General features: G+C 40.5%; 1 protein-coding gene across 1 annotated transcript in view; it reads right to left on the bottom strand.

Moving 5' to 3' along the window:
• LOC129729339 (kelch-like protein 17) overlaps positions 1–14,753 on the bottom strand; it is an 83,779-nt gene extending 69,026 nt beyond the window's left edge. The window contains exon 1 of the mRNA XM_055687851.1: positions 14,579–14,753. The gene's annotated coding sequence lies outside the window, so the exon portion shown is untranslated. The remainder of the gene's footprint in view (positions 1–14,578) is intronic.
• Positions 14,754–15,524: the final 771 nt, after the last annotated feature.

Below are 15,524 nucleotides of genomic sequence, written 5' to 3'. Positions count from 1 at the left end.
ATTTCATAATTTTCAACTAGAAATGCGTGCTACAGAATGCTGATGATCGCACCACCGAACAGTGGAAAGGTGGACATTAGCTTTTACGAAGAAACTATTAGTTTTCTGATAATGGTGTCTTCCCAAAAGTTTTATAATTCTTTGAGTATTTTTATACTGCAATGTAATATTTAAGATTAAGTGGTATGTGTAAAGATCTTGAATAAATTATTTTCTTTTCGAATTACAAATCAAAAATTTTTATAAAATGTGAAATATCTAGTGGTTTGAAGAATGTTTGTCGAAGGAATAAAACTTCTATCTCTCAAGGAAAAAAAGTTATTGAGCTCCAAATTAATGACCGCCTTAATGTTAAAAATGTTAAAATTAACATGCTCGTATCTGACATTTACAACGCAACTTCATTATAGTGCAATATTTACGTGTGAGTCAACATAAACTGCTATACAAATCGAGGAATTTAATTTGCAGTTTTCTCAAAAGTTCCAAAATGTTCCATCGCGATACGTATATGGAATGAAAGGTACTTAACCATACTACTGAAAGTCACTGAAATCGGCTGCGCATACTTGCACACTTTCAAAATGAACCCCTTTAAACGTTGCCTGAAAATAAGATAAAATTCGCAATAAATCAGAAACCAAATAGCTAAAACTACACTTCTCGTTGCTGAAAGATGTATTTTTATAATATTCTTATTTCTTCGGAACATCATTTTTATGTAAAAATTGGAATAAAAACCTAAATTAATCCACCTAGCGGTCAGCCTTTCTCATTCAAACTTTTATTTGTAAAAATAGATTTACATGAACGCTCCAATCCATAAAATGTATGTCACTCTTTAGGTTCTAAAATATTGATGTTGTAATCTATACATATAAAAATGTAGTTCGGTCTGTCTGTCTGTTTGATCCATATAGGCTCGAAAACTACCGAACCGATCGACGTGAAAATTTGTAGGTAGGGGTTTTTGGTCCCGATAAAGGTTCTTATGATAGTTTGAGACCCCTCCCTCTTCTGAAAGGAGGGGTCCAATACAAATGAAACATACATTTCTGCACAACTCAAGAACAAACCAAGCAAATGAAACCGAATTTGGCATGTGGATGTTTAAAGGGTAATAAATATGTTCATAATGGTTTGACGCCCCTCCCTCTTATGGAATGTTTTTAGTGGTAACAAATTATTCCATAATCGACCTCAGGCAACATTTTGGATATTCATTCCAAGTCGAACAACCAAGCGCATCAGTTGTGTTTATCGGTCGTCTCGATATATTCGCAAAAAATAATCGAACAAAAGGCATCGCTTGCCCGGTCCGGTCTAACGAGTGCTGTGCAGTGCAAAATAAATCCGCCTGAAGGTCAACCGCTATTGTTTGCTTTGTTGCTGCGTAGCTGCGCCGCCGCTGCTGAACCGAACGTTTCGGTGTTTAGCTGTGTTGAAGACAACCAGAGCTACAAAGAAGAAAGTGTAAATCCGCACAGCTGCCGGCTGCCGGCTGCTGCACCCAACGATTGCGTGACCACATTGTCGAAGACAAAGCATCGCTCGAAATCAAAGGAAAGATACGTGTTTCTTGTCGGTGTTAGGGTGCTAGCCTTAGCACAATGGAAGTGGATACCTCAATCCCCGATCCTCCGACACCGAACCCTCCTGACCCTGTCCCTCCTGCTCCTTCCCCCGCTGTCCACTCTTCAGTTCCCCCTCGTGCCAGGCTCTACCTCGACGAAACAGCAGGTTCACGTTTCATTGTATATTTCCGGCCAAAAGCAGGACCTGAGTCGAAATCCCTGAACATTATACAAATTTCGAAAGACCTGACGTCACGCTTCAAGGCCGTGACTGAAATAATCAAGGTTAGACCAAACAAGCTCCGTGTTGTGGTCAATGACCTGAAACAGGCCAACGATATAGCTTGTTTCGAGCTCTTTACTCGGGAGTATCGCGTATACATACCGGCCCGAGACGTGGAGATCGACAGCGTCGTGACCGATCCGAGTTTGTCCGTCGAGTGCCTCTTGAAGGATGCTGTAGGCTGTTTTAAAAACAGCAGCCTTCCTGAGGTTAAAGTTTTAGAGGTTAAACAATTGCGATCTGTGTCGCTCGTCGGCGACAAAAAAGTATACACCCCGTCAGACTCGTTTCATGTCACGTTCACCGGGTCTGCATTGCCGAGCCACGTCTTGATCCACCGGGTTCGTCTTCCTGTGCGCTTATTTGTGCCCCGTTTAATGAACTGCACCAATTGCAAGCAGTTAGGTCACACAGCCGCCTACTGCTGCAATAAGGTACGGTGCGGTAAGTGTGGAGAGAACCATGCCGACGATTCCTGTAGTGCGAATGCTGAAAAATGTATCCACTTCGGGGAGAATCGGCATGAGCTCTCCACATGCGCGGTGTACATGCAGCGCAAGGATAAATTAAAACGGTCTCTCAAAGAGCGTTCAAAGCGTTCTTACGCTGATATGCTCAAGAAGACCACGACCACTTCTACCATAACAGCGAACCCCTTTGATCTGTTGTCTTCAGATGAAACCGACTCTGACGAACCACTAGAGGGAACTTCTTTTGCCAATCTTGGGGAGTCTAGAAAGAGGAAAAATCTTTCCTCCCCTAAGCTTCCCAGAAAAGGTCCTAAGATTTCCCAAAGTGGAAAGAACAGTACAATCAAAAATAAAGGTGCTACGGAAAAACCGAAGCAAACCCCTCCTGGGCTTGCAAATTTAAAGTCCCAGAAGGAGTTCCCAGCACTGCCAGGAACATCTAAAACCTCAGTTGTTCCTTTTGCACATCCAGTTGACAAAACAAATGCCGGATTGGTGAATTTTTCTGATATTGTGGACTGGATTTTCGAAAACTTCAATATACCTGATCCAATTAAAAACTTTCTTACAGCATTCCTCCCAACAGTCACATCATTTTTGAAGCAGTTGACTGCCCAATGGCCCCTCCTTGCAGCGATCGTATCCTTCGATGGCTAATTCAACTGCTAATTTGAAGGATTCTATCTCTGTTTTACAGTGGAATTGCAGAAGTATTTTACCAAAAATCGATTCATTCAAAGTTTTGATAAATAAAAACAAATGCAATTTATTTTCCCTTTGTGAAACTTGGCTTACTTCGAATACTGATCTTAACTTCCATGATTTTAATATTATTCGCCTTGATCGAGACACCCCATATGGAGAAGTACTTCTAGGTATTAAAAAGTGCTATTCTTTCTATAGTATTAACCTCCCCTCGATTCCAGGTATCGAAGTCGTCGCATGTCAAATGACAATACAAGGTAAAGAGCTTTGTATTGCCTCAATATGTATTCCCCCCAGAGCACAGGTTGGGCAACGGCTGCTCTTTGATTTAATAGAACTCCTTCCCTCGCCACGTTTGATTTTGGGAGATTTCAACTCTCATGGTGTGGCTTGGGGTTCCCCTTACAATGATAACCGCTCCTCTTTGATCTATAACCTTTGCGATGACTTCGACATGACAATTTTAAACAACGGTGAAATCACACGTGTCCCGAAACCTCCAGCGCGCCCAAGCGCTTTGGATCTCTCTTTATGTTCGACGTCGCTACGGTTGGATTGCACATGGAAGGTAATCCTCGATCCCCACGGTAGCGACCATTTGCCTATTCTTATTTCGATTACAAACCGGTCTACTCACATGCGACCAATTGATATTCAGTATGACCTCACACGGAATGTCGATTGGAAGTTATACGAGGAAATGATTTCAAAAGCGGTCGAGTCGATTCAACATCATCCACCACTTGAAGAATACAACCTCCTCGCGGGCTTGATTCTCGACGCCGCGTTGCAAGCCCAAACGAAAAAATATCCCGGCGTAACGATCAAAGAACGGCCTCCCACTCCGTGGTGGGACCAAGAGTGCTCCGATGTCCGAGTGTCTACACGCAAAGATCCGACGCGTTTTTGGCCTTCCAGAAGGGAGGTATACCTGGCGACTATATACGGTATTCGGAGCTTGATACCAAGCTTAAAAGCTTGGCTAAAGCAAAGAAACGCGGATATTGGCGTCGGTTCGTGAACGAGACGTCGAGGGAGACATCGATGAGCACTCTTCGGAACACAGCCCGAAGAATGCGGAATCGCGTAACGGTCAACGAAAGCGAGGAGTCTTCAAGTCGGTGGATATTTGATTTTGCCAGGAAAGTATGTCCGGACTCTGTTCCTGAGCAAAACATTGTTCGCGATGCGTCTCCGGGCCACGACGCGATAGAATCACCTTTTACGATGGCAGAATTTTCGGTTGCCCTCCTGTCCTGTAACAATAACGCGCCTGGGTTAGATAGAATCAAATTCAACTTGTTGAAGAATCTACCCGGCAATGCCAAGAGGCGCTTGTTGAACTTGTTCAATAAGTTCTTGGAGCAAAACATTGTACCGCAGGATTGGAGGCAAGTGAAGGTGATCGCCATCCAAAAACCAGGGAAAACAGTTTCTGATCACAACTCTTATAGGCCGATTGCAATGCTATCCTGTATCCGGAAATTGATGGAAAAAATGATACTCCGTCGCTTAGACCACTGGGCCGAATCAAATGGTCTGCTATCAGATACTCAATTTGGCTTCCGCTGTTCCAAAGGAACGAATGATTGTCTTGCGTTGCTTTCAACAGATATTCAGCTGGCGTATGCTCGCGAAGAACAAATGGCGTCTGCGTTCTTGGACATTAAGGGGGCTTTTGATTCCGTTTCTATTGACATTCTTTCGGGCAAACTTCACCGACAAGGATTTTCTCCAATTTTGAACAATTTTTTGCACAATATGTTGTCCGAAAAGCACATGCATTTTACGCACGGCGATTTGGCAACTTTTCGCATTAGCTACATGGGTCTTCCCCAGGGCTCATGTTTAAGCCCCCTTCTTTACAACTTTTATGTAAATGACATCGACGAATGTCTGGCAAATTCATGCACGATAAGACAACTTGCAGACGACAGTGTAATCTCTGTTACAGGAGCCAAAGCTGCAGATTTGCAAGGACCATTGCAAGATACCTTGGACAATTTGTCTGCTTGGGCTTTACAGCTAGGTATCGAATTCTCTCCGGAGAAGACTGAGATAGTAGTTTTTTCTAGGAAGCATGAACCTGCTCAGCTCCAAAGACAATTAATGGGTAAAACGATTTCTCAGGTTTTGGTACACAAATATCTTGGTGTCTGGTTCGACTCTAAAGGCACCTGGGGTTGTCACGTGAAGTATCTGATGAAAAAATGTCAACAAAGAGTGAATTTTCTTCGTACAATAACCGGACAATGGTGGGGAGCCCACCCAGGAGACCTTATAAGGCTTTACCAAACAACGATACTGTCTGTAATTGAATACGGGTGTTTCTGCTTCCGTGCTACCGTTCCGCAGCAAACACACATTTGATCAAACTGGAGCGAATACAATATCGTTGTTTGCGTATCGCCTTAGGTTGCATGCAGTCGACCCATACGATGAGGCTGGAGTTATACCATTGAAAAACCGCTTCTGGAGCCTCTCTTCTCGTATTCTTATCAAATGTGAGGTCTTGAACCGTCCTGTGATTGAAAATTTCGAAAGGTTCATCGAACTCAATTCTCAAACCCGCTTTATGACATTGTATTTTAATCACATGTCCCAAAATATTAACCCTTCTTCGAATATTCCAAATCGTGTCAACTTATTACTTCTGATTCTACTGTGTTTTTCGATACATCCATGATAGAAGAAATCCGTGGAATCCCGGATCATTTACGCGTGCAGCAGATCCCTAAAAATTTTTCCAATAAATATCGAAACATCAACTGCGACAATATGTTCTACACTGACGGATCACTTCTGGATGGGTCCACTGGCTTCGGTATCTTCAATAATCATTGAAAAAATTCCCACGGACCATTATTTCATCTTTACGGACAGTCTCAGTTCTATTGAGGCTCTCCGATCGATGAAAGATGTTAAGCACTCTTCGTATTTCCTGGGGGAAATACGGGAACATTTGAGTGCTTTATCCGAAAAATCGTTTCAGAATACCTTAGCGTGGGTCCCTTCTCACTGCTCGATACCGGGCAATGAGAAAGCGGACTCTTTGGCTAAGATGGGCGCAAAAAACGGCGATATTTATGAAAGACCAATTGCTTACAATGAATTTTTCGCATTTGTACGTCAGAATACGATCATCAGTTGGCAAAATGCTTGGACCAGAGGGGAACTGGGAAGGTGGTTACATTCCATAATTCCCAAGGTATCGACGAACCCGTGGTTCAAGGGGTTGGATGTAAGTCGGGATTTCATTTGCGTGATGTCCCGGCTTATGTCCAATCACTATAGATTTGACGCGCATCTCCGTCGTGTTGGGCTCGGGGAGAGTGGTATCTGTGCCTGTGGTGAAGGTTATCACGACATAGAGCACGTTGTTTGGTCATGTCCTGTACACCGTGACGCCAGGTCTAAACTTGTAGCTTCCCTTCAGGCCGGAGGTAGACGGCCAGCTGTTCCTGTTCGTGATGTCTTGGCGAGCCGTGAAGTACTACATGACCCGTATATACGTTTTCCTGAAATCCATCCACGCCCCAGTCTAGTCCCGTTCCCCTCCGTCTACACCCAACGAAACGACAAGAACACGCTTGAACCTTAAGCACAGAACCAGCATCCAGACCCCGCACAATAGAACCAGGACCCAAGGACTGCAAGCCTCTGTCCCAACTCACGACATCGTGGCAGAACGAATCCATACGATCGACGATTATCAGACGACCATTGAACAACAAAACACTGATTGGAAAATCCATGCTAGTTTTAAGTTAGACTTAATTTCAGCTCGTAGTCGGCAGCGAGGATAAAAAATTTGCTTTAGTTTTTAAGTCATCAGATATAATTGGCGCCGTTAAACATTAAATTGTATTTGTGCCGTGTCAAATAAATGTTATGTGAAGAAAAAAAAAACATTTTGGATATTGTTTTTGGCACATTTTGCATGTGTAGGATAAGTACAACGATACACCGTGCCTCAGTGCTGAGTCGAGAAAATTTCCAGTTCAAAAAGATCCTCGACATCGCTAACCACAGAGCCAGGGGGACCACAAGAAAGATACACAGGAGCTAACTTCGACCACAGATACCATTTTGAATTCTAATATGGCGACTTCCGGCTACGGAAAACCAGCGGCAAACGACCAAATACCACCCAATATGGGTACTTTCGGAATCGTAATGATGCACTGGAGCCACAAATCGACTTCAGACACCATTATGAATTGTAGGATGGCAATTTGTGGTTTCTGGAAAACAGCCAAAAATGGCCGATTTCCGTCTAACATGAGTATCTCCGGATCTAGAATGATACACATCAGCTGAAATCGAAAATGATCAAATTGCACCCAATATGGGTGTTTTTTTAACCAGAATGACGCTAATAGGCCAGAAATTATATTAAATACCATTTCGAAATCCAAGATGGCGACTTCCGGTTTGTGAAAAACAGCCTAAAATAAACAAATGCCATCCAATATGAGTATCTCTGGAACCAGAATGATGCAATGAGCTAACAATTGACCTCAGGCACCATTTTGAATCGCTAAATGGCAACTTATGGGAAACAGTCGAAAATGATCAAATAATACTCAACATGGATATTTCCGTAATCGAGATGATGCATAGAAACCAAACATTGATCCTGGACACCATTTTGAATTTAAAGACGACCACTGTTAGTTTCTGGAAAACAACCAAAATAACTAAATACCTCCCAATATGGGTATTTCCGGTGTTAGATTGATGCCAGAAAATTTGCTGAAAATGACCGAATACCACCCAATATAAATATATTCAGAATTAGGGCGATGTACAGAAGCCAAAAGTCGAGGATGTTGTCATTTCGATAAAACCAATAAAACCGATAAACCAAACGATTTGTCTTTTGGCTTTGATCATATCCTATGGCCGATTCGTCGTGCATTTACAGACTTTGAACACATCGCAAGGAATCAATGACTTTGGAACGTTCAAATAGTACAAAACCACATTTAAATTATGTTGAGGCCACATAAATATATCAATCAAAACAGGTATAGTTTTAAATAGTCTTTGAATTTCTTTTCTTTCCATAACTTTTGAGCCACATATCAAATTGTTATGAAGTTTGTTATTTGTAAGTTTGAGAGATGACTCGTTCGTATGACACTAGTTATATTCAAATAAGTCATGTGAAATAATAGACGTTCATTGTTTTATTAATAATTTAATACATAACGGTTGCTTGAGTTCAATTATAATCAGATGAAATGGGAACGTATAGGGCAGCCAAACTTTGAAAACCACGTGTTCAATCATAATTTATCAGTTAACCCTTAACTAGCCCGCTCATCTGATAATAATATTGATCAAATCGGTTGTGCAGTTTTTGAGATAATGAAGTTTCGTGATTTTCACATTTTAGTACTTTACAGACGAAGTTACAGTCCGATTACAGTGAAATTCAATAGTGTGTTACAAGGCAGCTAGACTTATTAGTTGACACTAATTTTGTGGAAATCGGATCAGCCATCTCTGAGAAAAGTGATTGAGTTCAAGTAGTCTTTGGAATATTTTCCTTTTCATAGCTGGATTTCACATTTTTTGTTATCCGTTCTCAGAAAGCAGGGCGATAGCGAGGAAAGTTGATGTGAAAGCTCGACCTCGAACCTTTCACCTACTTTACCCATTATGCAATAAGGTAACAATGTCAAACATTATGTAAATTTTTTTTTATTAGTGAATTAGAATTACGTTATCCATTGATGTGAACTTTTGTCATATATCCCAGTCAATTGCTATACGTGTCCCCTTGCAAAATTTAATGACCACTATTGTTGAGTGATCAGATACCTGCACCAACACGCTCCCAGTATATGGTCCCAAATATGGTTTATGACCTTCCCAGGATTCAAAGATCAAATCTCTTTGGGCTGTAAACAGCCACTGCCAAGAAGCCTTGATCTGCGTTTAAATAATGCACCACAACTGCACAGCAGATGTTCCGATGTCTCGCTTTCCATATAACAAAAGCGATATCATCCTGAACCCGGCCAATGTTCTTTGAATGATATCTACTCGGACAGCTCCCCGCTACTAGGCCGACGTATGTACAAAGAGTTCTTTTGTTGAGCTCTAGAAGCTTTTTCGAATGATTCTCGTTTGGTGTTATAAATCTTTTAGATTGGGAACACTTTTTGACATTCAACCAATTGGTTAGCAACTTCTTTTCCTCCAAGCGTTTAAGCTCCATTTTAACTGCACAGTTTGATATACCGCAGAAAGGTTTTGGGCCGATAAACTGTGAGTTAGATCCTTGTTTTGTAAGTTCGTCTGCCTTTTCATTCCCACCAATGCCATAATGTCCTGGAACCCAATACAAATTTACTGAGTTTGTTTGACATAGCTGTCGCAATGTGAGAATACATTTCCAGACAATCTTGGATGTACATTTATAAGCATCAAGTGCTTCCAGCGCTGCTTGACTGTCAGAGAAAATTCAAATATTTGCATGTTTGTATTCTCTAGTCAGACACACATTTAAGGATTGCAAAAATCTCCGCTTAAAACACTGTTGGCCAGTGTCCCATTGCCACTGAAATATTAATTCCAGGGCCGAAGATTGTAGTTCTTGTACCTATTTTTGAGCCGTCTGTGAAAAATATCGTTGAACCGGGACGGACATCAGGAACTCCGACTTCCCAGTCTGTACGCGACGTTTCGCATACCTTGTAGGGAATATCATGATTATCATGAAGTGCCATCCAGTCTCCATTTATACTCATCACTGGCCCTCTTTTGAAAAAGTCCAGTATAGTCAGGTGACCCACAAGATCACCTGACAAGATAGTTTTTGTTCGTTTGAGCCTCAATGCACTCTTTTCTGCTTCTAGTTGCACGTATTCGTACAACGGCAACAGATGAAGAATTGCATCAAGAGCTTTTAATGGGGTGCTGCTCATTGCTCCTGTTATAGCAATGCATGCAAGTAGTTGAACTTTATCTAGCTTTGTTTCAGCCGTGGATTCTTTGGTTTTTGGCCACCACACTAACGCAGCGTAGGTCAGTTTTGGACGTATAATAGATGTGAATATCCACATCACCATTTTCGGTCTCAAGCAGCCCCACTTTCTCCCAACGGTTTTGGAGCACAACCATAATGCACTGACCGCCTTGTTGATTGCATAGTCAAGATGTGTATTCCAGTTTAGCTTGGCATCAAGGGTAATTCCTAAACATTTAACCTGTTTACTAAATGGTATTTCTACTCCTCCGAGTTTGAGAGTTTTTAAATTGAATTCCTTCTTTCTAGTGAAAAGTACGATTACAGCTTTTGTCGGATTAATGCTGAGACGCTTCTTCATACACCAAGATTGGGTATACTTCAGAGCCTCCTGCGTTTTTTTCGAAACTATGTTATCGAACTTTCCTCTTACCAAGATAACTATGTCATCTGCAAAGCCCACAACATTATATCAAACAATTGTCACACATTTTATCTATCCACCGACATCGCTTGCTATATTCGTTCGAAATCAGACACAACATTTGCCAGTTTGATTTTCAATTTTACGAAATTCTAGTATGTATAGTAAACAAAGACGTAGTCGTACGTCAAATACGTCCCCTGAAAAGGCAAAAAATGTTCCATCTGCATCATGCAAATGTTTATGGCATTGGTTTTCTAAGATGCGCGTGGAATATTTTTCTTCGATTATCACCGTAAATAAAAAACAATCAACGGCGATTTGTAAGCAAAAATCATCAACCACCTAAAATTGGTTAATATTGTCAACACATCCATGTTCCAACCAGTACTCTTTAAATAATAAACGCTAACAAGAAATGCAGCTGAAAATGTGCAAAAAATTCCTTTAGTGTTTACAAGCCGGCACGAGCATATAATAGTAGCTATTTCTTATGCGCACATGAATAAAAAACTGAACCTACAATGTAAGAATCGCACAAGGAATCGTTTAGCAGCAATTTGATGCTTTGAGTCGGTAGGGCTGCACGTTGCGAAAATTACTGTTATCAACTTTCAGTACCAGGTTAGTAGTCATCCTGTCATTGATCTATGATATGCTAGACTAACAATTTATGCTTCCAGGCCTTATAATTTTCTCATCCTATTTGATTAGCAGCAAAACACTTGTATCAGTCGGAAAATAGTGTATTATGCAACCTCTTTGCTCCTATGTTTAGTGGACATTCTATTTATTTTGCAGTAGACATTCGAATCTAAAATAACTAATTGTTTCAGAATGGGTTTAGAAAAGAGCAAAATCACACTAGGTATGCCTTGTTCTCGTAGTATCAAGTAGTATCAAATAAAATCTAGTTAATAGTAAGCAAGAAAAAAATCAAGATTTATTTTGAAGTTAATTTTGATGTGGGACTACGTCTCTGTTATCTATACTGGTATGCATTCTGTAAAATTGGAAATGAAACTGGCAAAAGTTGCATAAGATTTCAAACGATAATAACAGCATAACCACATGATGGATAACAAAAACTAATTTGTTGGTGGATATATAAAATATTGAACAATTCTGTGATACGCTAGTTATCATTATTTTTTCATTGCAAAGCGGTAAAAATTGATTTGAAGTGTCAAGGACAAATTTACGCGAACAATTAACCAATCACATGCGAACATTCCTAGTACAGACGACATGAATAGACACCAACCATTCCCTTGATATTCTCTGTATAAATATTAAAAAAAAATTGACAGAGTCTCCCCGTCCCGAAAGGTCAATTTATGTTTACTTCCTTGAACCTAGACTAATTTGATGTCTCGAAGGTAAAGGTTTTTCGAAAAGTTTGAAACAACACTTTTCTTGAACAATTTCTAAATCTGCTGTTAGAGCGCAAAAGAAACTGATGTCTTGAAAGAAAACATGCTGGTAAAAGCAACGGTAAAGTAGAGTATATGTGGAGCAGAGTGCCTTTTAATTTTTTGTTTATTTACCAAGATCTATTCAAAATCTTTTTTTGACATTTCAACATTGTTAGATATTGCTCTATTTTTAACTTTACAAATAAAATAATATTCTTATATTAGCTGTCTTCGTAAAACAATGAATGTAATTATTGGCAAATGTAACAAACTTGTGAAGCAAAAAAAATGAATCTTTTTAAACTTCAACTTTGTTTTAATTGGTAAATGTTGTTTGCACACAAAAAAACACTACAGGCACATCAATATCGCACGCTTAGCCTTGGGGCTAATAGCGGTCTCGATCAACTAGATTAGTTCAGAGAATTCGTTATCGATATTGTTTTTTTTTGGCACATTTTGCATGTGTTTTCTCGACAACGATACACCGTGCCCCAGTGCTGTGTCGAGAAAATTTCCAGCTCGCAAAGATCCACAACCTGATCGGGAATCGAACCCGATATCACAATCGTGTGAGAGAGCTAGCCGACAGACATCGCTAACCACAGAGCCACGGGGACCACAGGCACATCACCAAGTGTAAATAAGGTTCTTTCGAGTGTAATTAAATATATTTCTGAATGAACGAAAGGAAGCTGAAAATAAAAATACGTAAATCATTAAACAAACGAATTTATTGTGTCTGTAATTACAGTTATTACAGTGTTAAGTCCCACGTCACCATTCCATATAACCCTAGGGCTGTATACCTTGTAGTATTTTAAGTGTGTATTAAACACGAAAGAAAAACAAATACCTTTGTGTAATTTCAAGCTCTATGGTGTTTTCACAATTCAATCGTATTTATATCTTTACAACATCGCTTATTGTTGATGATCAAAAAAGCTCGAGCTTGACCGACCGCACATTTGCTTCTTCTCGGTGGATCTGAGCTAGTAAAGATTTACAAACAACCACCGTAAGATGCTTAATTTGGAATTAATTCACGATATCCAATTACAACAATCCAGTAGCTTTCGCTTTATACGGATACGTACTCACAATTGGTTTTGGAAGGAAGTGTTACTATTGTTGTTGCTAGAGACCGAGCTAACTTATGCATCTCTAACGACTGTTATGGGAAGGAAGTGTAGGTAGTGACGAAAGTTACTACTGCTCTTCTTTATCGAGCCTTGTTAGTTATCAAGTATCGTTAGTTATAATTGCTTGGATAGGTATGTATTCGTTCAACTGTATGTCGGTTTACTCTTTTTAGCGTGGGGTAAGGGTCAAAGTAGGGGGGTTTTGGAGGAAGCCGGAGAATAAACCTATACCTACAAGTCCCCCTGACATCGAACGGTCTAACTCTACTAAGCTTCGAACTCATGACCAATCGCTTATCAAAGCGAACTCTTTAACCTTGAGGGTACGAGCTTCTCTAGTAAAAAGAGGAAGTAGCGAAGGTAAACATTTCATCTAGACACCCTAATCTCTAATAAATCTGATTACAGGAACTGGAAAGATTGTGAAGAAAAAGACGAAAACAGGTGGAGCATTACCAACTCGGTATACACTTGATTACCGAAATACATCAGGTTTCAACTTAACGCTTGGGAGTTAGATAATTGTATTTACCATCTTTCAAGCTTTAGTTATTTCCATGTACCTTTATTGAGAAGCTATCTATAAATACAATGTACACTAATTGTAATCCTTTTCAGAGTTTAGAAATGATAATAAGTGGTGACAAAAGTTTACGAAAATGGTTGGATTTGAGTTTAGGAATTGAAACATTGGCAATCAGAATTATTACAGATTTTTTCCTTTTCGCCATTTGATTGTAAAACGTCAATCAAAATTAATACTCGGCGCTGACGATTAGTTTTTTTTTTATCACTTCGACATGAAACGCGAACAATTCAATTTACTGACGCGCGCTTGCTTCAGCAAGAAAACCTACAGCCCATTATTTTTTTCCTTCGGAAAATTGCATTTGACAGGTCGTTGTCCTCTGGTATCATGCAATACATCGCGTCTACCATCGTCATCCAATACATAGGCACGTGGAACGATTGCTCTCACGAATGTGGCTATAAATCGTAGTATACAAGCACACATAGGCAGTTTTAATCATGAACTTCACCCGCGTCTCACGGTTAACATCATTCAATATTCAAGCATTCTCCTCGTTCTCGACGTCGCCCACGTGCAAGACTACCCAGCCTATTACATAAATTTCTTTTCTTTACACTTCTGCCAAGCCCATTTTTTTTTATTTCGCTCCCCACCCACACCTCCTGATCAGTGGCAGTTTTGACCCATTCACAAGGGATTTGAATTACTGTGGGAGAATTCTTACCACGCACCTGCTTGTGGATGTACAACGTCATCACTGATGATGGGTGGAAAATCTCCCGAATTCCGTTCGAAAAGGATATTGCGTTTACCAATACTGTTAAACAAAAGAAGTGTTTTTTTTGGTACCAATACTTTTATATGGGGTATTGGACGCGAATTATTCAACAGTAAACATAAAATGCTGTTATAACGCAGTTGGAAACAGTTACTGTATAATGTAATAAAAGTTTCCTTCACCAGTAACCGAGTTTTTGAGACGATCCGTCCAAAAGTTGAATCAGTAGCTGGGCGTCTCCACCTAAATTGTCTGTGAACAATCATATCCATTTACCTGTGAAATAAATCCGCTGCTGTTGAGTGACGCCGTGACACGTTCCAAACTGCAGAACTTGAGCACGTAGTGGGGTAATTATAAGTTCACTTTTCCCAAATAGCTTAATCTACAGAAAAGACTTTCACACTATTTCGCGTTCCGAAGTAAAACGCCCGATTTTCACTCGATGAAAGCGCCCGAACGACTGAACAAGAGTAAAAATTCCAAACGCACGCACATGCACACGGAATCCTGATGATCCTGCAGTCGAGGAAGTAATTCGGGGCTGGGTGGGTTGAAAAAACTCTCCAAAATAGTATACTCTCGCCGCTCGCAGTAACCAGCCGACGAGAGCCTGCATATTGCGGAGCAACCAAACCAATACAACCAAGGAGCGGCTGGGTGTGCATTCGAATGAATGAATTTTGTGGTAGATTGATAGTTGTCTAGCATGTGCTTATTGTGCGGTCAGGGATGGCAAAAGCTGACGGAGGAGACGCTTGATGACGACGACTTGTTGTCGCGTCATAGCAGCGCGACCGGTTGGCTCTGAATTACACGCGGAAATAGCGTCTCGCTTTGTGTGAACATTCGTTGGGGTTTTTTTCTTCTATACCTATAATGATAAAGCATAGGGAGAATAAAAAGTGTGCTCCACTGTTCCGCTGGTGCGATACGGTGAGCCAAAGTGAAGATTATTTCAGTAATCGTGACTCTATATAATTTTGTATATTATTCACTTTTCAATAGTTCATGAAGATATCTTTCACTATGTCGTTTTTAAAACGTAACGACTGGAAAACACTTAGTAAGGGAAGGCACAACAATTCTTTTACTTTTTTCGCCAAATTTCCATACTCTGACTGATTGATATTGCGCTCTCTCCCAGCTGGTCTCGAGGTACGATGCTGGCCTAACAAGCCAGTCGTCGTAGGTTCGAGTCTCGGCTCGGGAGAGACTGTTA

Source organism: Wyeomyia smithii, chromosome 3, assembly GCF_029784165.1.
Source record: "Wyeomyia smithii strain HCP4-BCI-WySm-NY-G18 chromosome 3, ASM2978416v1, whole genome shotgun sequence".
NCBI lineage: Eukaryota > Metazoa > Arthropoda > Insecta > Diptera > Culicidae > Wyeomyia > Wyeomyia smithii.
The sequence above is the reverse complement of the archived record's forward strand: the minus strand, read 5'-3'. Positions and strand labels throughout refer to the sequence as shown.